Raw genomic sequence first — 27,763 nt, 5'->3', positions numbered from 1 at the left:
CTAAACCTATGCTGTGAACTACTTCAGAGAATTCACGCTTGGTAGACAAACAACAGTTTATACGGACTGTGCCGCATTACAGTTTTATAAAAAAATTTTAAGCACACTTCCACTAGATTAAACAGATTAGCACTGTCATTAACAAGACTACGACATTGTAGTAAAAACATAAACGTGGTGCTACAAACGTGTTAGCAGACGCCTTAAGCAGAAATCCTTTAGAACAACCTTTGGATGAAGAATTTACGGACGTGTGTTTTAACTGTCAATACTTTAATACAGACAAATCTACCCCTACTACAAGCTCAAGACAGTTATTTGAAACAAATACGCCTTGCGATGACCTCACCTGAGGCGGTAAATAAAAAAATCAGACGGGCTTCAAGACATTACGAAGAAATAGATGGATTGTTATATTTCAAAACTTTCAACGGACCGAGAAACTAGAAACTTATTGCTATACCCCAAAAACAAACACAAGAAATATTAAAAATATTCCATGACAACCCCTACACGGTGGACACTTATCACATTACAAAACAGCTTCAAAATAAAATTACGATATCACTGCCGAATATGTACCGTGATATCCTCCAATATACAAAAACTTGTGAAGAATGTCAACTACGTAGGCCAAAAACGAAACAAAAATTACGGCCTACTACAACCTATTGCACCCTCCATAAAACCCTTTGACAGAATATAACAATAGACTTTGTAGGTAATATTACACAAAGTAATGGTTACAAATATATCCTAGTTGCAACCGATGCCTGCACTAGAATGGCATTTGCAACCCCTTGTAGAAATGCAGATGTGAACACGGTAGCGCAAAAATTATCAAATCTATTCTGCACATTTGGATTTTCCTAGAATTATTAATCATGACAGAGGAACACACTTTATGAATTCTGTAATTTCACAGTTACTAAATGCACTCGGGATTGAACAAAGGCCAGGCGCTGCTTATATGTCACAAGTACAAGGTGCGGTTGAAAAATACAACCACACGCTAATAAAGGCAATATCTCATTACGTTATGGAAAAAACCCCAAACTTGGTCAAAATATGTACAAATAGTTACATTTGCCTACAACACGTCCTGTAAACATTTCAACAGGCTACACACCGCACTACCTCATGTTTTGGTTATAACGAAGCTAACTTACCGTCTGATTGTATATATTTACAGGTTAATCCCGAAAAAAATGGTGTTGGAAAATATAGAAATTTTAGAGCAAATACGCAAAGATATGCCGAAAATCATGAAAAAAGCCCAGGAAGCGCAAAAGAAATACTTTGACCGTGACAAAAACTCATTTGGATTTAAACCCCGGCGATGAAGTCTTGGTCCATTTCCCGAAAGACCACACAAAAAAATATAGTAAATTTCAAAACACCATTTAGAGGTCCTTTCGTTGTCAAGAAAAAAATTAACGAAGTGACATATGCAGTAGAAATTTACCCACAGGGGAAGGTTAACAGAACAACCAATACATGTTGCTAGAATGAAATTATTCTATAAGAGAATATAAAACAAATATGAAGGGACTTGAGCAATAATACAATATTCAAGAATAATATATACAATATTTTCTCATGAACATCACTATGCACTCACTGCCTTGTAGTAAAATTTGAAGAGAGTGAAAAGTATATTCGCAATAATTTCATAATATATGAGGGTAAAAAGCTACTACATAGTCATGCAAGAATCGCTTAAAAAAAATAGGTATTATACTCCAGGAGTTGAGAGACCGGTTAACTTGATTACGGTTTGAATGATTCATTTATAACGTTATATAACCTTGAGAGTCACTGAAGTAAGTCTAACAGAAATAAAAATGTATATTAAAATCTCGATGTTGTGTCGGAAAACGATAGAGAATAAAGACATAAAAGTTTTTAGAAAATTAAAACGCCTAACTTTGTATTTTAATGTGAGGTTTACTGTAATTTAGTGATTAAGTGATAGGTTACACGTACCAAAGATATTGGTATAGATAATCCCAATACACAGGACACTAACACAGCACACACGACACGACACGAGCAGAGCCTGTAACCCACGGTAACCGTACTTAGACTGGCTAGTAAACTTGACCGTGACTCTGGTATGTCTCCCAGGCAGATAAGTTTTCTGCTAACTCAACTAACTTCCCACGCTATACTACACCGACTATGTTGTGACTAATTGACTAGGGGCATTGCCTTGTACCGGCGGTCTGGGTCGCCAAGGGCCCTGGTGGTTCAGACAGCTTAGTATGCAAGTAATGTTTCCCACGTACTCGTTTACTACAGTAACAAAACGTACTCTAACTTGACACAACGTACATATTATACTTACCTGAGGGATACGTGTATACATAGCCTAGTAATAAAGAATATAAAATATGATAAAGTGAACTACATATATATCATATTTATTTAAGTTAGTAGATAGCAGTGTTAACATAATATACCCCTACAAGACTCAATTTTCCTGAGAAGCATCTCAAAGAAAGAGACATACATGTTCTAATATTATATAATCCTAGGATAAACAAATACTTCAATATATGACATGTAAATGACTTATATAACATGTTTAATTATTACATAGCTAATCTAACATTGAAGGAAAGTAACATATATTAAAACATAGTATGTATTAGCACAGCAATATTGCTCATTAACAAACTATACAGCCTTGATTAGGCAACATATATTATGATCATAATAATGACTATGGACAATAAGCACAAAGAAGGGATATTACATATTCCTCAGAAACAAAGGTGCGTAGTATCGTTTTTGTAATATGATAAAATAACATAATTTCGAACCTTATTTAAGAACACTAGAGATTAAGATGCTTAGTAAAAACATTATTACATAGAGCTAGGGAAATACGACACACCATCGAGAGGTCATTAAAAGATTTCTGTAAATAAAAACCTTAGACATAAATGTGTATTAATTATAAAATATTAAACTAAAACGTATATGTAACCTGTAGATATGAATTTTTAGAATTACGACACCAAAAAAAGCCAATTAAAACCTGAGACACCAGTCTAAAAGACACCAATCTACAAGACACCAGTCTACAGCACTCTAACCGATCCCGACCACCCACGAGAAAAATGAAGTCTTCACAGCACTTCCTTCTACTACTCACAGCATTTGCCATGCCTCTTTCGACCACCTTTGCCAGCACATCAACCCACAACACAGAAGAACCCAATAAGCCTCTAGTACAAATCTTCAAGGGAGCGTACTTCACTCCAATGTCCCAGACACTACCTTATACCAGTTCCATCCCTATATTATACAAAATTCCTTTCAACACACAGCAAAATTTACCTAAAAACGAACCCTCTCTAAATTTCTGCCCTAAAACCTCAACAACTCCTAAACCTATTGCAAGATACAGAGCAACCTTTTCCACATTAGAAACCCTCATACATCAACAAATGGTAGCAGAAACACCTCCCATTCATCCAAAGACAGCGACCAGATAGAAAACAGAAGATCGCTCACGTTCGTCGGAGATTTCTTCTTCGAATGGGTGTTGTGACATTCGCGACAGAACACCAAATACATGACTTGGCAGACAACAAGGAAGATGTCTACACAGCATTCTCAACACAACAACAACACTACCTACTCTCCGAGCTACCTGAGCATTCACCTGCTTTGTTCACAATCTACAAAGACAACAACACCACTTCCAGATAAAGCACGACGACAAAAACATAGTAAACAACATGGAACTCATTTTGTACATTTTTATTAGCCTGGACTTCTATAACAACACTACTTCTTTTTATAGACCTCTACTTCATCCACATTAACAACATCAAAATAAAATTCCTGAAGCCTACAGTACATGAACGTGACTACCCAATGGATAACCTAAATTAGACAATAAGTACGATTCGTAGGTAAGAATCGTCATTACGCCAGGGGAATGTAAGACTTATGTAATTATTATTAATATAAAATTCATAGAATCAATGTACAGATAGTTGCTGGAAAGGAAGTCTTGTATTACAATTCGATACAAACATCCTCCGGATGTAACTGGATACGCACATCCGCCCAGACGCCGATGGTGAACAAACAGGAAATGCTTGCTTAAGCAGCGGAAATGCTTATTTGTAAAAAACCGTGCGACAATGTAAGGGACAGCCATGCTGATATGGAAAATTGTTACTCACCAATTATGATGGAGAGATTTGGCAGAGGCGTGGTCAATGAGCTGGCGGGAGAAGAACATCAAAAACTGAAAGAACAAGGAGGAGAGGTGGAAGTGGAGGCCGGGAATTTGAAAAGTGAAGTTCGGGAGTGTTTGTGTTCGTGTGCGGAAAAATATCTCTAGGCGTAATAAGTGTGATGTGAAATAAAATGTAAGTAATTTTAAGAACTTAGTATATTTTAGGGTTCATTAATCATTTTCAATTCCATATCTATTTAAATGTTCACAATTTCGAAAATATAAATTCATGTAAATGTTTAGCTATTTTTAAGAAAGTTTCTCATGTTAGTCCATGAACTCATTAATTATTGCAACACTACAAAATTACTAGTAAATGTTATAATGAATTAAATTCAAAATAAATTGTAATGAATAATTTAATATTAAATATGTCTTCAAAGTATTAAGACATTAAGTTTTGTGCTTAATATGTCGATTGACGCAATCAATTAATCAATTTAATGAAATGTTGTCACAAATAAATGTGTTGGTTTTCATTTGAGGGTATTTGTACTGCCAATCTAACCTATTATTAAATCCTCTCACAGCAACCCTTGCTCAAAAATATGTCACAACCTTAATCTTAAACTAAACCAAACTACAAAACCTTACAGTGCGATTAGAGCGTGAGGTAACTCGCCGCACATTCGATCTACTTGGACGACCTATGTTAGGTCGTTTTCTTCTCGGCATTGTAAGCAGTATCTGATATTAATGTTTTCTTCCACTAATAATGTTAACCTATAATGGCGACAGCTTTTTTACCCTAAATTGCATGCAGTAGTAAGTGAACATATGATACTGGGACACTTCGTCATTTGTATTTGTTACAGCTGTTAAACTAATTATGGATAAATGAACATCAATCAAACGTTTGACAGGTAAGAAGTTTGTATTGGAAAATCAAATTGTCGGTTTTAGTATTTTCCTTGCAATTTTGTTATAATTTCTTTTCATCGTTTAAACCTTCCCTGGACTTCCACGAACATTTCAAGACTAAAATTAGCCAAATCGGTTCAGCCGTTCTCAAGTTTTAGCGTGACTAACGAACGGAAATTCATTTTTATTTCTATAGATTAGAAGTAGTGTTTCATAAAACATTATAAAATTCTAATTTTATTTTTGACTATACAGAGACTAGAAGCAATAAGTTTATTGCATACGGAAAGATCCTTTAATAATTTCCAGTACTTACCGTGGATTGGTTTGCTTGCTATATACTTGTATAATATAGTACATGAACTCATGGTATTCTTTAGAAACCCCTTATATGGAACTTTATAGCTTGCTGAGTACTTTAAACAACACTGAAACAACGTAACGACGCTATTTTCTTTAAAAAACAATTTTTTATTTCAATATTATTATTATAACCCTAAATAATATTTTTGTTTTAATATTTTACCTGCCACTGATATTCCTAAACGATTGAAAGAACCGTTATTTATAATAATACAATTGTACTTATAACCTATAATATATTTACTAGTTGCAATATTTTCTTTAGTAATTTGTTTTTATTTTAAATACAATTTTAAAACAAAAAAATAATATTATTTTATTCTGAATGTAAACTAAATTAATGTTAGTAACTATAACTTACTATAAATAAAACAAATATATACAGTTTAAATGTAATAAATCAATTTGAACAAAAGCTCTTACCCTTTCGACCAAAGTTTCGATGAAGTTTGCATGCATTAATGATAAATTTTTCTGGAAATATGAATTAAACCGTCATTAAAGGTACAAATATTGCAATCCAGTAGTTTCCAGGAATCATCTTGTTTATTAGACATTAAAAGCATTTCCATATTTGTATATCTGCTTAATCTTCCTGCAATACACAACATTTTTGGAATTTATATTACATATGTTACGATAGTAAATACAGACCAATAGTAAATCCAAGTGATGTTGATTGTTGGATAAGAGAATTCAAATGATTAATTACTGCAGACTCCCATTAACATCCACTTATAGCACTTATCAAATTCTTCATGTCATCGTAGGGCCGCGAAACTTTTACCAAGTTTGTGGGAGTTATTGAAGATAAGTGGATTAAATATATAAACATATAATTTTACCTTATAGTTCAAAACATTGTGGTAGTACACCTCACATTACACTAGATAACTTTTTCGTAATTTGGTTCGTAAACATTATGTACACGTAATTTATGTTACAACAAAATTATGAAAATTAAAAAATGACACTGTATATGGCAAAAGAATCCAGTGATACTTTCGTATATGACAAATATGTTGTTTTATAAAAATATTTAGCAAACGTATTGTTACAAGCTACGATAGTTTAATTTATTTCGCCTTATTCAAGGTAAGGCTACGGAAACGAGTATTTTCCTGAATTGCCTATAAATATATATGACATAAGTGGTATGTATAGTTCACCTGTCAGTAGTATATTACTCACGTTTACCCAGAGTGTCACATATATTTACAGACTCTTTACATTATTGAAACAAGATAATCATAAACATGTTTACTTTACATAAGATATAATTAAATATGTTTAAGTTTATAATGCACAACAAAATAACTTTGTAACAAATTTTGGATGATAACTTCGATATTCCACATCTTGAGTGTCAGCAACGACGATATTATTTGTTTAAGTCTTATCTACATTAAGTTATTTGATAACTTTTTTATTTATGAATCCATATATGAAACATCAATTTAAGTAAAATTGCATAACACTCAAAGGATCTGAATGAGCGATATTGGAAATCTTGCAGTGATAACGCTGTTAGCATCAAGAAAATTGCCCTGTGAATAAATGTCAAAAGAAATGCGTAGAACAACATGGCAATTTTGGATATGAAATATTTACACCTGCAGCCTATCAATCCATAACATATTATAGAAACATATCATTTTTTAGACTTAAAATGTTATCTGAAACAACATTTCTACATATATTATCACGTGCAACTTATCAATCCATAATATATTATAGAAACAAATCACTTTCAGGCTTAAAATGTTACCTGAAACTACATTTCTACACAGAGCAGATTAAATCACGTAATTTCTATCCATTGGATATACCTAAGCACATTGAATACTATAATTAAGTAGACTGGTATAGTTTATATTTGTCTACCGGGTATATTTACAAATATAAGAGTATTTTATGTATGACTCCTTGGGACATTTAAAGAACAAAATGAACTATAGGTTTGATATTTTCACGCAACTTTAGTAAAGGTTGTTGCTCAATACGTGGTGGGGCTTACTATTACCTTGCAATTAATAAGGATATTCATTTTATTTATTGACAAATATATTGGCTTTTCGTTTTATATTGCTCCCATGTATTGCAATATCCTTCTTGAAGAGAAATTGTATTAAGAAACATTACAAACGACGTTCAAAAACTTCAGTTTCTATACCTTGGATAAAAAGTTTTTTTAAATGATATACAAAAAAATGTTTATTTTATATTTATATTCCTATCTGTTTAGTATATTAAGTGTATTTTTGAGATGTTTAAAAATTAGGAATAATTTTGTCAAGATTGAAAAAATTTCAGTGCATTCATATAACAAATAAATAAAGCGCAATTTCTACATATACTGTACATTTTCAAATGAATGGTCAAATCACCTTAAATTAGGTGAACTGGATAAAACTATTGTGTAAACATTATACATTTCTTAAACCATTTGTAATTGAAATAGCAAGGACAGTTAACAAATGACTGTCAGCTAGGTACATTTAAAGATTATTTCATTATTACTATTATAATCTCCACAAAACAACAATTATTTATCACTGAATTGGTAAATAAATGCGGACTCTTATAAAAGACTGTCGTAACATTTCACCCTGAACTTACTAAATCAAGGCACTGAAACTAAACTTAAGGCAACCCCTCAACACGGAGGCAGTTAGGGTAAGAGGCCTCTCTTGTTGAGTGGTTCAAGGCCTCAAGGTTGGCTTCTATCCACTGGCCTCAAGTGGCAACGAACTTCCTACCTCGTAACTTCCTTACTGTACTTATAATAATAATTTGTTTTATTAATATTATTAAATTCTGTTCGTCTATGAATTATATAAAGAAATAACTGTAGTTTTAGTTTATGTTGAATAAATGTGTCGACAAATCATAGTTTTTTTACCTGTTTACAACATATCATCATCTAAGAAAAATGTATTGTCCATCCGTAAGGAAATGGTGTTTTGTTTTGGAATCAATGTATCTATCCAGTGTAATATTACCAAAATCAATATGAATACTTTTTAATTTTTTCAGGAATATTTATTTACAAATGGAATACAACAATCAATGCAAGTGTTCATTTAAATAAATGAGAATCCATGCAGTAATACATTGCGATGGCATTGATTGGAATTTCATGTTATCAAATTCATTGTCACGTTACTGAATTTGACGACAAATTAAACATTTCCATAATGTTATAGTACAAGCTTCTCTAATTCTGTGCTTGCAAAGTATTTGGGAATTATCTGATGTGCATAATTCATAATTTAATTAATATAATATCAGGATAGTTATGTAATCAGTTGTGGAAAGTAAAAACGTGGAATGGAAAAGTTACAACACTATTATCTCTATTTGGGTATGTTATTACGTGAATTATATACAGTAAATAGATTTCTTTAGGGATTTCGGGTTATAAACAGGTTTTATAAATTTGTTATTATTTAAGGGTATGTAATCATTACTTATGTTATTAAAGGTGAAAATTGTTTTAGCTACATTAATAATAGGGTGACGCAATTGACACTTGGTGAAAAGTACCAATTATGCATTTTAACAAATTAGAACGTCTAGCATTTTCATAACGTCACCAAAATACTGCAATTTATACCACATTATTTTTGACGCTGAAGAAAAACTTTAGATTCAATATTTATTTTATAATAATCGGTTACATTCTGCAGAGTGTACGTTTATCACTATGTATTAGAAAGACTATAGCGTGTTTAATATTAGGTAATTCACTAAGATATTCTCAAATACTTCCATAACTAGTAACCTCACATTGACACATTCTTATGCTTAATTTGTTGCCCGAGAACGCTAAAAATTGTGATAGAAAGGAGCCGAAATATGTGTCACATAATAGACATATTTTATCAACGTTACTGAATTCTCACACACAAAATGGTATTGGTACACCTAAAGTTGAAAAATATATTCAAGTGTTGTATAAATATTTGTGTAATATAATGATCTACATAGAAACTATTCAGTTTAAAATTACCAAACTTTATTTTTATCTACGTCAGTGTGAACGAATATTTGGAACAGCTTGTTAAATGTTAAAACCTTTTTGCAAGATAGCAATCAACATGATTGAACCAAAACTCGAAACTGCACAGCCAGTGTGACAATGGTACGATTCACGTTATCTGAACCTCGATTCCAGAGCATCAAAACCTGGTTGACATTCAAGTATTACATTTGTTACACACTGGGTTTCAGCTGGGGAGTTTAATTGGAATGTTAAATACTTTTGAAGTCTTAAAACCTACATGATATTTTGTAATACATTAAAATTTTGTGCAATTTAAGCAAGTCAATTTTAAATTTAATCCAACACTCATATCATGTAAAAGATTTAAATGGAGAAAACCCCAATGGATTTATTTGGTTTTAAAACTTTCTCGAAGTCCTACTACAATGGCATTAGGCATCAATATTTAAATAGTAAAGCTACAGCATCTTTGTAAACGTACAACTATGGGTTATGACCCATATATTAGCTATATTCCTCTTTTTCCAAATTCCTAATGCCATACAAGGATAAAATGTGACTCAATCATTTCTCACTATTGATATAAAAACAAAGCATTTTTATTAAAACCAATCGACCTTAGTAATCGGAATAGGGTTGCAGCCCCTAGTGCAACTGTGGTTTCACTTTTTAACCATTTATCAAAATTTAAAACCTGTATAGCTGTTTATTAGCTGGTTGTTAGGGTGTTGGGCGTTCGAATGGGCTATGGATACCTGACGACTCCAATTGAAGAATTCGAGCTGAGATTCAACCTGAATCCTCTTCATACTAGACGTCAATTGCAAGATCTTAAGCTTCTTTACAAGTTTGTTAATGGCAAGTTGGATTGTCCTGACCTCCTTCGTCAAGTAAACTTCTACATTCCTAGAGGAACTAGATCAAAGGCAGTGTTTGGAAGAGTATACCGGCCAACTAGTTATGCTAGCAACTGTGGTTTGGCGAGGATGCAGCGTACTGGGGGATTGGTCTGCGCTCGGTTGGATTTCTTCCAGGGCTCTTGGTTGTCCTTTAAGTGGAGGTGCTCCAGGGTGTTGACATGAGTTCATCAGTGCACGTGCTTGTTATTATTCTTATGTTGTTTTTCCTTAATTTTTAGTTTGTTTTACCTCGTAATGTATAATTGTATATTATTTTCCTACATATTATAGTTCTGTTATATATATATATATATATATATATATATATATATATATATATATATATATATTATCCTCTACATATTATAATTCTTTTATTATTTTATATTCTATTATCATGTTGATTTTCAAGTGGTTCGTTTTGTCTAACAGTTTATTGCAATGATTACCTTATATTTGATTTTTATCTTTTTTATTCTTGACCTATTTATTATTGATACTTATTACATTCCTGCTATGAATGTTAAATCATTTTTGGCGTCAAACTATTGTTGTTACTGCTTTGCCTTATGATTATCTGTTATGCTGATTGCTGTGTTGTTGTTGTGTATACAATGTGATGTTCTATTTTTCTAGCTTTAATTTAATATAGTCATCTTAGAAGTCTATAATTTTTGAAAATATGTTAAATGGCGTTGTACCGTTGGAAGTCATAATAAATAAATAAATATTATTACCTATATATAATTCTCCGTATAATTCTGTGACATGAATTCTGGATGAAATTTCTTCTATATTTTTTATAATTAATATTAAAATATTTTCCGGATCATAGAGGATCATGTTTATGGGTCAAGTATATTTTTTTAATATAGAGCGTCTCATACATTAGTTAATAAAAACACTTTAGATATTTTATTGAATTCTAAGATACCACAGGTGCTATACTTTCCATGTGCATTTCGTCAAATTTTTCATAAAAAGACGTTTTTTTTATAGATGTTTTAAGGGACTATTTATTATATTATTCAGATGGTTTGTAAATCTAAAATATATTTTACTACACATAGTGTCTACTATTTAATGAAACATAACATAAACATTTTAGGAAACCGAAAAGCTAAACCAACTTGAATAACACTCCTGGGGGTCTAAATACTTACATAGACTATTGTGTGTTTTCGATAATAAACTTATTTAGTCTGCATCTATGATTTCTATAAGCTCATCGATAATTTATATCAATTTATTTATTTCATTTTGCATGCCTTTATATAATTGATACTTGTTGAAAGGAAATATCTCAATGCTCAAAATGTAGTGAAAACTCTTTTCGTGTAAATGTTTAACAACAAAAACCGGCTAAAATCCTTTCAAATCATCCATTGCATTTCCAGAGATTTAATTTTAAATGTTTTCGTTAAATTGAGGTACTCATATTTTTAGAAGATAGTTCTTTATTAAATATGAATGTGAGAGAAAATTAAAATTTTAAGATTTGTGGATAAATAGTGACTTATCATCAATAAATTAAAGTAAAGGCCTTATTTACATACGTGAAGATAGAGCTAAGAAACCTCCTCTTACAAAACCTGATGACCAATGGCTTAAGATTGACTTCCGAACCACCACCAGTAGTCGGGCAGGCGACCTACTTGCAAGGACAGGAGCGCTCAGTGGTCACCCATTTCGTTTAAACCGGTTCACCTTTTTATTAAAATTTATTTAGATTTTTAAATAAAGTTCCATCTACAGTGTATTCACCTTTATAGAACATAAAAAGGAGTGAAATTTAAAACTACCTAATTTTCAACCATACATAAGCCACTCTTATGATTTAAAATTTAATATTTACATTTAGTAGTCAATTTAATATATTGTACAAGTAATTATTTAAATGAAATATGACACCTATTATTTGTTAAACAATACGTATAGAAATTGTTCCGTAGATGCGTACCTTCTGTTATATGTTAGATTTTGAAGCAGGATAGTAAGTGAATTACTGTAACTTCTCTCCAGATGAGGAAATCTAGAGAATTACCTCTAGTAGTAATAAATTAATATACAGTTTATTAGCAAAAAGTGTTCATCTAAAGTCGTTATTTTTCACTAGATTGGTTTTTCACCACACTTAAAATGGAATATTCCAGAATGTATGCTTCTCTCGGTATAAATTTTTACAGAAATGTAAGTTATTGAAACGTAAAACGTACGTAAAAATGTAATTTTCTAGAGTGCCCATACGAGTCTCGGAACGCTGTGCTTGAGCGCATGTTGTACTGTAAAGCTTTCATACTAATCAACTAAAACGCATGAAAGCCGTCGCATTCGGACGGATGTATTGGTATCGCAGATCTGGAGATTTGATAACCGGTTTCGAAATCTGTTTGTGTCCTTTGTAGCCAAATATTTTTAAAACATATCTTTTATGAGTTCGTGTATATTTATTTGTAATATATATATTCTAGCTGTCTAAATTTGCTATGAAATGAAAACTTATGATTTAATCTGAGTAGAACTTACTTTAATAAATACGATTTATTATTAGAACAACGAACAAGTAAGATTTTACCACCATAGTAAAAGTATAATATTATTTATGGACGTTATAACTAGCAATTACGGATATTATAATTAATTAATTATTAATTATAATTAACCCGGAAAGGGCTAATTTGTCATTCGTACTTGCATCTGTGCGATAACTCTTCATATAAATTGGCTAGAGGCTTTAAGATTGGTCATAAATTTTTTTCACCCAAGGAAGACCGCTATTGATTTTGGATCATAAACTGTAATGACAGTCACTAATGTCCGGGCTATCACTTGTGTTACGTTATGGTGGTACTTCATTCCTCCATTTATCCAGTTTATTATTTACTAAAATAATGTTGATATCCTAAACTTTCGTTATACATTTATAATACGTAATTAATACGTTTCCGTTTATATCGTTTTACAGATGTCTGAAGAGATAAAAATGAAAACTACTCGATATTAACCAATCCAAATTTTCTTTTAGTAGATTTAATATGTAAAAAATGTCTTGAAATCAATTAATAAATTTATGTATTGATAAAAAAGTTATTAACATCATAAAAACATGCTAATTCTTACCAACACAATTTAAATAGAAATTTATGCAGATTATGTATGTTAACATGACTATTTTATTCATTGAAACGGGAAACACTGGACAATTTTTAAATAATGGAAAGCAGGTTATTCAAGGCGTATATGTTTCAAATTAAGAAAGCTATTCAGTATTTAATTACGTCATATCTCGAAAAGGATAGCAACAGTGTCAGAATACAATTATGTCTGATACATTATCCTAAATATATATCTGAATTTAAAACGGCTGTTCTTCTATAAACGGAAGTTTATGTCTTCATTTTCTATTAATTTATAATATGTATATTTCCACGAGCTTTTAGAATTATTGGTGTACAACATTATCTGCTACCTTTGAATTTCAAGTCCATACTCTATTACATTTTATGATGACTTTCAACCCTTACATTTCATTGCATTTGAACTTTAAACACTGCTTACTTATGTCCTTCTCATTAAAAATATTTGTTTCGGTTATACTTTTAGGTCAATGCACGCTCATACTGGTCCAAAAGATAAAATTAACAAAATATGATTAAAAAAGTTATATAACTTTTATATATTAATATGCTTATGTCGTTAAATTACTGCCTATTGAAAGTTATCTGTTATTAAAACAGAGGATGATTAAGAGAATTAAGTTACTTGGAAAACTTAACTTCATTATCTGTACATTTAAGCCGGAAAGTACTGAAGTTTTGCCTTTAAACTGATTAACTGAAAATGTTTACTTCTTAAGAAGTTACCTTTCATCCTACATAAAATGTTTATAAATAACAATTGCCAACTATTCAGTAGATATATTGTGTTATATTTTTGTTTTTTACAAAAAATATTGTTATACGGTGCAAAATAAAATTCACCAGAAAAAAAGTAAAATCTACAGTTTATTACAATAAGGGACAAATAGACTACAATCTAATACTAAATCGGTTTACTAATTGAAACTTATATCTGGATTTAAAACTTAAAACATTCGATATTTATCAATTACAATTTCTTTACTAAAGAACCAAAACTAAGCAATGGATTAATATTAATCCATATTGTTCTATATGTGTGTGTATAATTATTCTAACAGGAACAAGAAACTATGATAAATCTACTCCGCAATTAAACTAGTAGGAATTCCTTCATGTCCTCTAGAGTGACAGGGTGTTCAGTATGAGAATGGGTATTGAAGCCTTCTCCACCACGTTATAGCCGACGTGGGCGAAATATTTAGCTACATCTCAGTCATATCACTTCATAAGAAGGATGGCTTTCCCTATTCCGGCGCCCAGTCCAACTATTATCCTTCGCAGTTACCTAGAAAATAATGAGGTTTATAAGACAAGAAGTATATGAGTGAAACATCATGTAGCTGCTACCAATATTTAATAAGTTGTTTTAACTAAAGTACAATAAATGTACAGAGCGTCAAAAGATGTTAGCAAAATTTCAGGATGTAATATTAGACACAAAAACAAGCAAAAAAGTTCATATGAATATTTGTCCTGTCTCCCTTCGTTTACTGTCTGTCTGTCGACATGTGTTTTTTATTTGAAAACCTGTATCTCAGAAGCCGTTAGAGCAAATAACATAAAACTTAGCAGGTTTGGCCAATCATAGAAAATTTACAAAAATGTAATACCCACTATAAATTTCCACTTAAAAATGGCCACATTAAAATTTTTAAACTTATATATCCCAAAATCTATTATTATTCCTTAAAAATTACGAAAACAATTATTTATTTTAAAATTAAGGACAAAACTAACAGTGCCAAATTTGTTTAAAATTGCCAGATAAAATAATTACATAAATTCTAGTTGGTGAGTGGTTGTACTTTATAATGTATTATATTATCACTGCAGTTCCCTCTTGACTTAACGATATTGAATAAAACCTGTACGAAACCTATAGATGATACTAATTATTTTTAGCAAAATATGATTGAAACGTCTGTAAGTGTGAGTTATGTTTTGTAACGATAAATAGAAAATGTTTGTAAAAATGTGAGTTTCTTATTGTATTAAACATTGGTGTTTGGTCAGGTTTATTAACTACTTATTTAAAAAACCTTATAGAATATTTAAATCTAAGATAGTATTTGTATAATAACAAATGATCCTCATAATGTTTTCACATGTATCAATATTAAACTAGAAAAGTAACTAATTATTGACAGATAAATTAGACCATCAAGTGCAACAAATTGATTACAATACATAGACCATAGTACATTATTGATGCATTAATTGTAAATGCAGACTCTATTCGTTTGCTAATTGTAATTTCCATTTTTAATATGCACAATCTTACATAATATATCATTTGCATGCAATCATATACTGGTTATTTATGGTTTTTAATTAATCAACTCTTGGGATATTTTCATATTTTAAGTTTGTATTTTATATGGAAGTTTTTATTAAAGTTGATCTAAACATAGATTAATAAATATTAGAATTGCAAATAAAGGCATTCTTCTTTACAGAGTTCTGTACAGATATTTAAGTTTTTATTTAGAACTGTTTAGAACTCCACGTAATATTCTATGTTAGTTCTTTGGGGAACCTTATCCAATTCAGCTGCCGAGGACTTGTACCCGTAATGTACTTTTATGGATTCCATTTTTCTCCCACCAAGTGGCCAGGCTTCTGGCCTCAGCCGCAGCCAGTTAATTATAAACACACATTAAGAAATGTAAACACTTTCTTCTCAGTCCAAGATCGTTCAGGAACATGTTAGACCACGTACTCCGACTTTAATTGCACACCAATGACATTTAAACAATAAACTTTGCTAATGAGCGTAGCGAAGCGTACTTATTAAGTCTGTATTCATGTTGAAATGGAGTAGTGTTGCCTCAAGATGTAAAAGTCAATTCAAACCAGATTAGAGAGAGTTGGCACTGACCTCTGACGTCAAGAAATAAATATTTAACTGCTTTAAAACTAATAATCTATATCTACTATTTTATTTAAATAGTTATGAATTATAAAATTAAGATTACATTGTCTAAAATTCGTAAAGATTTTCGTACTGAAATTGTGTTCAGTTATGTTTGTTAAAGTTGAGGATAATTCCCTCTAGAGTACTCGCCTTTTAGGTTGCTCCATTAAACTTGATAATCTTTATTAGTTTACCTTCCTGAACCCCTCACCACTCCCTCACAAACAACACCACCCCTTTGCTTATTTGAAGAAATTATAAATGTTCTATACTGTAAGTCTTAAAACGATTAGACTAAACTGAGATCTAAATCTAGATTTTCGATCTGTGTAAATATATTTTAAAACTGTAAATTATTTTACCTACATAAAGGATTTTTATTATGCAACCCCAAATTGAATACAATTATTTTATAGCATATATATCATCGTGATTAAGTATAGTGATTGGTTTTTTCCTGTATTAAAGGTAGCTGACTATAAGATTAGTATGCAAAACACAATATTCCTAATTATTGAGTATTTAATATAAATACACCAAAATTATTAATAGTTATTTAAATGTTTCCTTAAAAATCGTGGGTACGTTTTAGTTTTTTTATTATACTTTTGTTTTCTGTTCTAATAAAATGTTTTAAATATTTTCTTACAGTTATGTAATCAACCAAACTAGTTCATGCCATTTACGAAATGATAACTTCATTGAATATTTTATTTTATGCTAAATACCAGAGTGCATTACTAATTTTTAATTTTTTTATTGTATGTTGAATTATTGTTGGAATATGTTGAAATAGTTTTATTTGAATTATTTTCGCCAAAAATAGGATTATACTAAGTATACTCATTAAACTGATCTGCTTTAGTATTCAACAAACCTTTCAATTTTTATTATTGTGCATATGTTACGATTTTAGTTTTAAATCACATCCTAATGTTTGAAACTTAACCTGTTTTTGCTTGTTGTTAGTTTTAAACTTCATAAACTAATATGCGTACATAATTAGAAAAAACCATTTTAAATTCGGAAAAATTGAATATTTTATTTTGTATGCATATGTGTGCATAAACCCGTAAATTATTTTGGAGTAAAAAAGTATCTAATTCATAGTTTGCTAATGACCAAATAAATGTAATTTATAATAAAAGAAAGCGTTTATATATTCAAATCTTCTTTCAAACTAATGAGAGGACTTCTCAGGATAACTCAATTCGGAGGAAAAAAACAATTTTGAGACAACTAAACAATTTACACTGTTTGTTTTCTAATAGATTTCTAGATAATTGTCAAGAGAGCCAACAATTTTCAGATGGTAGAAAAAGATGTTTTAATGCATTTTTATTTTATTAGATATTTGTGTTCATATACATGTCACACACATTTTAAGACCACTCACATCAAAATCTGTGATTTAGAAAAAATTTCATTCTACTTTTAGTGGACTTATAGTATGTCATGCGTCTATACCAAATTTTTAGTAGCTTTGCCGTGAATTGACAAGACAGGAGCAAATTGCTTAGCAACAACTTATACTTTCTGGAAAGATATTTATATAGTACACAGTAGTAAGTTTTTTTTCTTGTGATAGGTTGGTAATTCACAGTGTTAAACAAGACAATTTTGTTTCTGCTGTTTTATTGTTGTTGTATCTGTTTGTTTACCAAACATAGGCTATTGTGATGTGTCTTATGATATTGTGAATATTATAAAATATTTCCCGTGATAAATAGTTATTGATAAAGTAAAATGACGAGGCGTAAAAGTGTGTTCAAGAAAATTAAAAATGTTGGGGTTCAAAAACACAAGCCAGAAAGTGATTCAACAGTAGTCCTAGGCCTAACTCCAAAACAAGATGTCTTAACTAGTGTAATCTCTTCAAAGATAAAAATAGGTGATACAGAACTAAGTTACAGTGAGTATGATGCAGAGAACATACGAGTATATGACCTAGTAGATATAGAGTCACTTATGAGTTAGTTCCTGGAAATTAGTGCCTGTCGGTTTTGTGGCGCGAAACTAGCCTAAAGTACTAATAGGATCGGTGGATAAGCGACAAGCTGCCAGCTGCATTGTACACAGTGCGATTCCAAAGTAGAGTACTGCAATTTAGAACATACATTGAATACCAGGTTACATGATATAAACACTAGGCTGGTTTATGCTTTACGCACTATAGATAAGGGACAATCTGCGGCTAAAACATTGTGCGCAATTCTCAATCTTCCGAACCCTCCTGGACGATTCTTTCGGTACAATGAAGTTATTGGCAAAGTCACTAAGGAAGTTTGTAAAGATGTAATGAAGGAAGCAATCGAGCAAGCTGTTCAGGAAAATGATGGAAGCAGAGAACTAACTGTGGCAGTAGATGGCACCTGGCAAAAGAGGGGGTACACATCAAATAATGGAGTTGTGACTGTAACAAGTGTCGATACAGGTTGTGTTATTGATGTGGCCATTGTAAGTAAGTTCTGTACATGCAAATATTAATTACAAAACATACACAACGAAAACTTGTAAAGCGAATTTCATAGGCTCTAGTGGGGCTATGGAAGTACATGGAGCAAAAAAAATCTTTGGTAGGTCAGAAACTGAGTTTGGCGTAAAATATAAATATTATTTAGGGGATGGCGATTCCATTGCATTTAGCTCTGTTGCTGACAGTAAGCCTTATGAAGATGACTATGTGATTGAGAAAAAAGTATGGGTGCTCGCCTAAAGAAACTAAAATTAAAATCATGAAAGCTTGGACCTTGCCGATGAAAAACCATTGGTGGAAGAAGTCGCTTTACAGATGAACGCATCTTAGCCATTCAGAAATATTTCGGATTAGCTATTCGGAGGAATACTGGAAATTTAGATAAAATGATTCAAAGAATATGGGCTAAATATTTTCATTTGTTATCTACTAATGAAAATCCTCAGCACGGGCTCTGTGAAAAAGGCAAATAGAGCTGGTGTAAATATCAGCGAGCTGTCGTCTACAATGAAGTATATGCTCAGTTAAAGCACATGCATATACCTGAAGTTATTATGAGAAAGATCAAGCCTATTTTTCAGGATTGGGCAGAGCCTGCCCTGTTGAAGAAATGCCTGCACGGTAAGTCCCAAAATCCCAATGAGTTGGTCAATGCTGTAATTTGGTCACGACTACCCAAAACGGTGTTTGTAGGTCTGCAAACCTTGGAGTTTGGTGTTTACGAAGCCATTTTAAGTTTTAACAGAGGAAATGCCACAAGGTGCCTTATCTTGAAGGAACTTGGAATGACTGTTAGTAAATACACAGCTTCAGTAATGAGTGAACTAGACAGACTGCGAGTGCAAAGGGGCGAGCGAGAACTTTCAAAACTCCAGAAAAAATCCAAACAACGACGTGAAAGTGCCAAAAGGAGGTTGGAAGAAGCTTTTGCTGAAAAAGAGGACCCAGACCAACCATCGTATCGTGCTGCATTGCATGAAACTAATTTTATAGGTCAGTAAATGAATAATTTCCTGTAGGCCAAATCTTTATTTGCGTTTTCCCGAAAACCGTGATTTTTTACATAAATGACCCGTTATCTCAGAAACTAAGAGAGTTACAACTCTAAAATTTTTACCACATCCTCTTGTAGTTATTATAAAAACTTTAACATGGTCTTTTTTAGTTTTATGTTTTTTTTTACAGCAAAAAGTATAGGATTTTTTTGGTTTTTATGATAAAATACAAAAAACATAAAAATGTAAAGAAATAAGTTAAAAGGAAAACCTCCTGTTAAAGTCTTTATTACATAATACATAAGTACGAAAAACATTTTCAGCTCTTTAACTTTAGAAGTTTTTGAGAAAACGGGTCATCAATATTGCAAATTTAACATGGTAAAGATAGTGCTATCCGAACCCCCGCCGGGCCGCAAATTTGTATTTCATAAAGAATGTTGTTAACTTGTTTAATATTTCTGTTAAGTTATATTACAAAATTTACATATACCACCCAATTTTACATATATATATCTGCTATAATCTGGAGCAAGTTCATAATTGTACATGAAATCCTGCATTTTTTTCACTAACAGTTCCTCAAAAAACATTGTCGTTTAATGGGGATTAATTTGTTAAAAATTATTTGTGCCCACACCAATGTACATGTACTAAGGGTCAGGTGTTGCAGTAATAGAGATGACGTTGTGTACTTATTCACCACCCAACGCTAGATAAATACGTATACATAGATATCCTAATGTTAAGCTAATAACGATTTACATACCAATTTAGTGAAATTCAGTATTTGTATACACACTTCTAGTTTTAATATTCTTTGTTCATACAGTATATATTGATATGCAATTATAAAATATTAAAAAAAATATGTATGTTTCTAAATTGTGAAATTTGTTAAAATTATTCTCAAATATCCATTTCGTTCACTAAATGAAAACGTGTATTGTTTAAAGAAATGTTGGTTGATAAGAAATAAGGAAAGAATAAAATACCAAAATAGTATTACTGGAATAAAAGGAGGTACCGTTGAGTATCCAGAGAGCCACATTACTGGGAAAAACTCTTTTATTCAACATAATGTAGCCTCTCAACAAATTCAATACGGATTGCGCATTTAAAGACATAAGACACACGTTTTTATCCAACACGTGTAGCTTAGAGAAACAAGGAAAAATAACAATACAGTGTGTGTGTGTGTGTGTGTGTGTGTCGTGTGTGTGTGTGTGGTGTTATACCACTGCCAAATTAAATTATTCCAAGCGCGTACAAACACAATTTGTGTCTCGAGTGGGATTCATTTCTATTTGCCAGGAAGGGTGTTTACCTTGCGTAACACCCAAACATATCCCTAGATCGGCAAGATTTGCTTTAACTTCGCTTTTTAAAACAGTTATTTTTCCCGGATACATACGGTTATAAATTTTGTATTATTTTAAAAATATGCCCTTTGTATATTTTTAAATAACATACCATTCATACGAATCACTAAGTTGTAGAGTGGTTTTTATTGAAAAAGAGAAACTGTAATTGTGTCAATAGTATCGTTAAAGATACTACAATAATTTTAATGTGCAACAATGCAATTTCATGTAAAGGAGTAGTAAAGTTGAAACGATCACAGTAACAAAAATGTGTCTTTGTGGCTCGAAATGCTATGTATCCTAATAGTTATGTCTCGACGAGTTTTGACGTCTGATACGGTTAGGTCTTGTAGTGATTAGAAGCCTGATACAGTTTTACGAAGTCTTTGACGTCTGAGAGAGTTACGTCTCGACGTGTTTTGACCTCTGATACGGTTAGGTCTTGTAGTGATTAGAAGCCTGATACAGTTTTACGAAGTCTTTGACGTCTGAGAGAGTTACGTCTCGACGTGTTTTGACCTCTGATACGGTTAGGTCTTGTAGTGATTAGAAGCCTGATACAGTTTTACGAAGTCTTTGACGTCTGAGAGAGTTACGTCTCGACGTGTTTTGACCTCTGATACGGTTAGGTCTTGTAGTGATTAGAAGCCTGATACAGTTTTACGAAGTCTTTGACGTCTGAGAGAGTTACGTCTCGACGTGTTTTGACCTCTGATACGGTTAGGTCTTGTAGTGATTAGAAGCCTGATACAGTTTTACGAAGTCTTTGACGTCTGAGAGAGTTACGTCTCGACGTGTTTTGACCTCTGATACGGTTAGGTCTTGTAGTGATTAGAAGCCTGATACAGTTTTACGAAGTCTTTGACGTCTGAGAGAGTTACGTCTCGACGTGTTTTGACCTCTGATACGGTTAGGTCTTGTAGTGATTAGAAGCCTGATACAGTTTTACGAAGTCTTTGACGTCTGAGAGAGTTATGTCTCGACAGCTTTGAAGCCCGATATACGTACGTCTCTTAGTGTCGTGAGACCTGACATAGTTATGTCTGGAATGTAATAAGCCCGTATAAAATTATGTATCTTCATGCTTTGACGCTTGATACATTTATGTTACAGCTTTTTACATCAATAATAACAGAATTAATATTTTATTCAAGACATTTCATAGAAGATTGGCGTGAATCATTCATGAAAGAATATCCCACAATTAGTGATGCCTATCTAGGATGAAATTATTTTTTTTCTATTAAGATGAAGTCCTAATCTAAAAAGAATATAACAATTTGCATATATTTAAGTACCGTAGTTAAAATATTTGTTACCAAAGTGTAATGTATCCACAGGCAATTTTCAGATAATCTCTTTTCCTTAAATATGTTAACCAACTGTTAGGGCACACTAAAATTTGTTATTTAATAATATTCTATTAAAAGTAATGCCTTGTGTGCTAGAAAATCAATCAATTCGTCATCACTTAATTATCATCAGAAGCAATTTCTAGAAAGGTTGTGTAGAAGTAGATAACCTTACTAAACCATATTTCTTCCAATAACTTTGAACCTTGCGATGCTTTGAAAATTACGTTTAAAGCATTTGTATCAAACGTTTTAAGAGGATTAATAATTAGCTAAATAATCGTTGTGGTATGTGCCATGGCAACGCTGTACAATCGCTGGTCACTCCATCTATAGCGATGAAAATCTGAAACAATCGCTGGTCGTCAATCGAGAGCCCATTAAAGCTCCAACAATGAACCAGCTCAATGCGGCCTCATCACTTTGGTTCAGTTTTGCAATGTTGTTTATTGTTACCTCCCTACAAAGGAAGCGAAATATTGTTCGCCGTGTTCATGTAGACCGGTGTGGGCATTGTGTTTGGCGTTATTATAGTAGCTCTCATGCGAATCATTTTTGATGTTACTCATTAGAACAAACAATTTTTGTTTGTTTTATTTATGTATACACATAATTGATTCATTACTGGTTCTACTAAGTTATACAACTTTTCAGCAGAGTCCAATACACAATTTTAAAAGTTAGAAAATATAAATAACTGTTTAAGAACTGAAACTATTTTATTATTATTTCATTTAATATCTATATTTCAAGCCTGTGAGTTGTTTAATATGGTTAGTTTAGGGTTTTTAACGAAGAAACTTAAACATATATCACATGTCTATTTTTGTACTGTTAGCTTTGTATTGTAGACACGATGCAACGTTATTATATTTGATAAACGGTAATGAAAAGAAAAGGCCTGAGTATTTTGTTTTATAGATTAGACTCAGAAATCTTTTGAGGTGGATTAGATTAGCATATTTACTTGCTGTAGCTCACGCTTGGTTCCTTCGATTCATAGTTTTCCTTTTTACAAATAAAGTTAACAAATTGCAGATTGCCAGTGAAACATAAAACTTGTTGTATATTTAATAAACGTTTTGCGACTACTGTTTCATTTAGTATTTGAATTTGTCAGTCCTTAAACTACTATGTAAGAGAAATAAAACCAAAAGGTTGTGGGCTCTTACAGGTCATCACTTGAAACACTTGACAAGTGCCCTTTACTTTCTCTTAACAGGCCCGTTGCTTGGCAACCGTCTCCACATTAGTACCCGACTATCAACTATCCTAGCACTGATATTACATCAAACTTACGAATATTAACTTACTGACGTAACAAGTGTTTGCTTCATATTAGGTAAAAAAATTAGCCCTTAGTATTCAAAAAAATCAAAGCATAGAAACGTTTAAAGTAACCTATATATCCTAGAATATAGATATTAAATTTTAATCTCAATTACATAATAAGTAGGACAAAATGTGACGACAGTATAAACATTTCATGATTCTTACTATTAATGCACCGGGACAGATAACATAATAACGTATCGAATCATTCCTTAAGTAGTTATTATCTAGAAATATTGTGTGGACTCAGTGAAGAGTTATCTTAGGTAAACAGACAAATCACTGAGACCCAGACTGAAAATTACTATCCACAGTAAGCCAGAAAGTTTCCAAGAAGACAATTGTGTAAGCCATGTTTCTGAGCGGTAAAAGCCCAAAGACTCTGATATCAAAATACATCAGCAATAACATTTATTAAACATCACAACTATGAAAGGTACGTTAAAAATCTTTTTAAACTCACTAAGAGTGAGTTTAATGTTATCAAAAAGGATTTAATTTAGTAGAATAAAATATGTCTATAGACAGCAGTAATTATTTATTAGAATTTTTTTTAATGTATACTATGCAGTTGTTAAATAGAATGCGCTTAGTTATCAGTTCAAGAAACAACAATATACACATCAACGTTTTAAACACAAGTAAATCTCATAATAAAAGCATAACACAATTAACATAACATAAAACATTTTACGGAATACTACTGTTTACCTTTCCCGAATTTTTATTTGAGGATGTAATAAAGTAATTACTTATTATTCCATTAAATTTTTAAGAATGTTCTCCATCACTTGTAATTTATTCAATAAAGACACGTATCTCGTAAAAGAAACACCGCCAATTATTGATGTCAAATTTCAACTCACCAATACGCTACATGTGTTAATCGGTAAAGTTTTGAAGAGGGTTTCATAGTTACTGCGAGTCTAAAATCTAGGTTAGAGAGTAAACAGTAAGTATGCTTTACAAGATTGTCATTGCATTTATTGCCTCACCTTAGAAATCCTATATTTTCTTACAACTAAATTATACTATGTAATTTATTGTGCCCATTTGAATTGAATTTGCCTATTAAGCTATCATTTAAATGTTAAAATTAATCAAACATATGTTACACTTTCATACCACAGGTCATAATACTATTATATCCTTACCTCAACCTTCCCGAATATGTATGTTAAATTCGAAAACTGTAACTCAAAAATAGATTATACGTGTTAAGATATACAATGCACTTGTTATTATAAAAATATATATAATATGTTTTTTTAATATGTACAGTTAAATCCATATTCAATGTTTCAAATCTATATGTCTAAAATTTCTCTAGATATTGTGTAGACAAACAGACAGATAGACAGAAATAAAATTATTCTAGCTCATCGAGTCGTAGGACTTTTTAACGCCTAGCAATTAGCAGTTAAGATGAAAGGATATTATAATATTTAAATACAAACAAACTGTACCTATTTTAATATCTCGTATAATATCATAATTATAAAATTGAATTGTTTTTGGCAGCCTTATATTACAATTTGGCCTAATATTTTATTAATACATTTCTCCTGATTTATTTAATGCATAGTAAAAATGTTATTTATCTGTTAAATTGATTTTAAATTATTAGTAGTAGATGAATAATAAACATATATAATGTATTATTGTATATAAAGAACGTAATATATTTCTGACTGAATATGATGTACTCCACCTAAAGGATCTCCTAATTGCTATGTCACCAAATCCCCAGCTCAATCATCTAATGTAATACTCAAACTTTAACTAGCAGCTTTCTCGTTCCAAAGGATTCATTTACACAGGGGATGGGTACCTTTGCGTAGAAAGTTTTGACATTGTTGAGTCAAATGAAGGATAGAACATTGGATTTATCCTTTATCAAATCCGTTAATCCGAAAAGTTTCCTGTTTAAAACATTAGTTTTGAAAATTACAAAATAACATTGCAGCATATTCATTCAGCTGAAGGGGTTTATTTACTTTATTTAAATATTGGGGCGCCCATAAAAATTTTTAAAATATATTTTCTTGCATAATTTGCATTAATTAACAGGATTTTTCATTTTAAAAGTATTTTAAATCACACAATTATTACATCTAGTTTTTGATACTGAAACCGTAGGAAGAAAGAATTAATATTAAAATCGTAAAATATTTTTAAAATCCATATAATTTCACAATGTGTATTAATAATATTTCAAGACAGTGGAACATCCATTTTTAAAGTATATGCTTGTAAAATATATGATAAAGATATCGTTATATATTGTAAGCAGTAATACGATAGTTGCGTCATACGTTATATTAACGTGACACGATATTCCATTCAAAATATTAAGGCTGTAGCTAATTGTATTCTGAGCATTAGCTTATATATGTCTCGCCACAATTTAAAATGTCATATGACTGGACCCAGTTTATATTTCTTCTATAATTTTCTTGTGGCCATCATAATTGTATATGGACTACTGTAAGAGTTTTCGCTAGCACTCAGCCGAATCTCATTGCGTAACATGCACCAAAATCATACTTAGTGTTTTCCCTGCAAATTATAGAGTGAATATAACATAATTTTACTAGCCCTCGAGTGTTATGCTTCGCTTATGCGCAGCTAATAAAAAGAACATTTGCAAAACGTCTACATAAGTTAAATGTTGCAAAACTTTTGATTCAATACATTTTTAATAACGAGTATAAATGTATTATTTACACCAACATCGTTATATTTTAGCACCTTTAAACGCTTCAGCAGTAGAGAAAAATCTCCAGAATGTCACAAGGGGATCAGAGTGAATGAAAAATGTGTTATTTACATATTAAATTTCCAATCGTGCTGTTTTACACTCCTAATTGGAGTTAAAACAAATGAAATATAGGAATATTGAATTGAATTTTGACTATGACCACGGCCGGACAGATAGAGGCAAATTTTCATTACCTTTTTACCCCTAAACCAATATAACACATTCACCATGACTGCTTGAATGTTTTCAAAAACAAAAAAAGATTAACCCATTGTTGTCATGAGATCCGTAGGTCAACGTTCTGCATAGGTTTTCCCCGGGCTGTTTTGTTTTCTATGTGGGTTGGTGTTTAGTTATTTATTTATTACTATTATATTATATTTATTACATTGTTATTATATTATATTTATTGCACTGTTTTTATACTATATTTATTGCATTGTTATTAAATTATATTTATTACATTGTTATTATATTATATTTATTACATTGTTATTATATTATATTTATGATATTACACTAGTTACTGTAAGAAAAGTAAATTAAAGCCAAAAGTGAAGAATTGTGCTATGGACTTGAGCTATAACTCAAGCCACTGATGTCTGTTTTGTAATTTTTTGTGAACTGCTATAATATTACCAGGGTAAATCCTGTTTTATAGCATGTAACTAAAATAAAATAAGACTTTCTTGAACAAAATGACAACGAGGAAAATCCTAAGGCAGTTACAAGGACGGGTAGCTGTTTAACCCTTTGAGCTGAAAATCAATAAGAGTATTGTATAGAAATAGATGATCCAATGATGGACCAAATTGTAAGTATCTATGATATTTATATCAAGAGCTATTTGTCGTGCATGTAGACGGACAGGCAAGCAGATTACTCTTTGACCTGAAAAAATGTTAAAATCATTATTGATCGCCTCATAGTGCAGCTTTAGAGTTTTATTGTTTCAAGCCTTAAGAACATTTCTCTCAAGATTTATCAAACATTCAGGCAAGGTCCCAATTTAAATAAGGTGCCGTTTACGGATGTCTCCTCC

Source organism: Homalodisca vitripennis, chromosome 7, assembly GCF_021130785.1.
Source record: "Homalodisca vitripennis isolate AUS2020 chromosome 7, UT_GWSS_2.1, whole genome shotgun sequence".
Lineage (NCBI taxonomy): Eukaryota > Metazoa > Arthropoda > Insecta > Hemiptera > Cicadellidae > Homalodisca > Homalodisca vitripennis.
Note: the sequence above shows the minus strand (reverse complement) of the source record.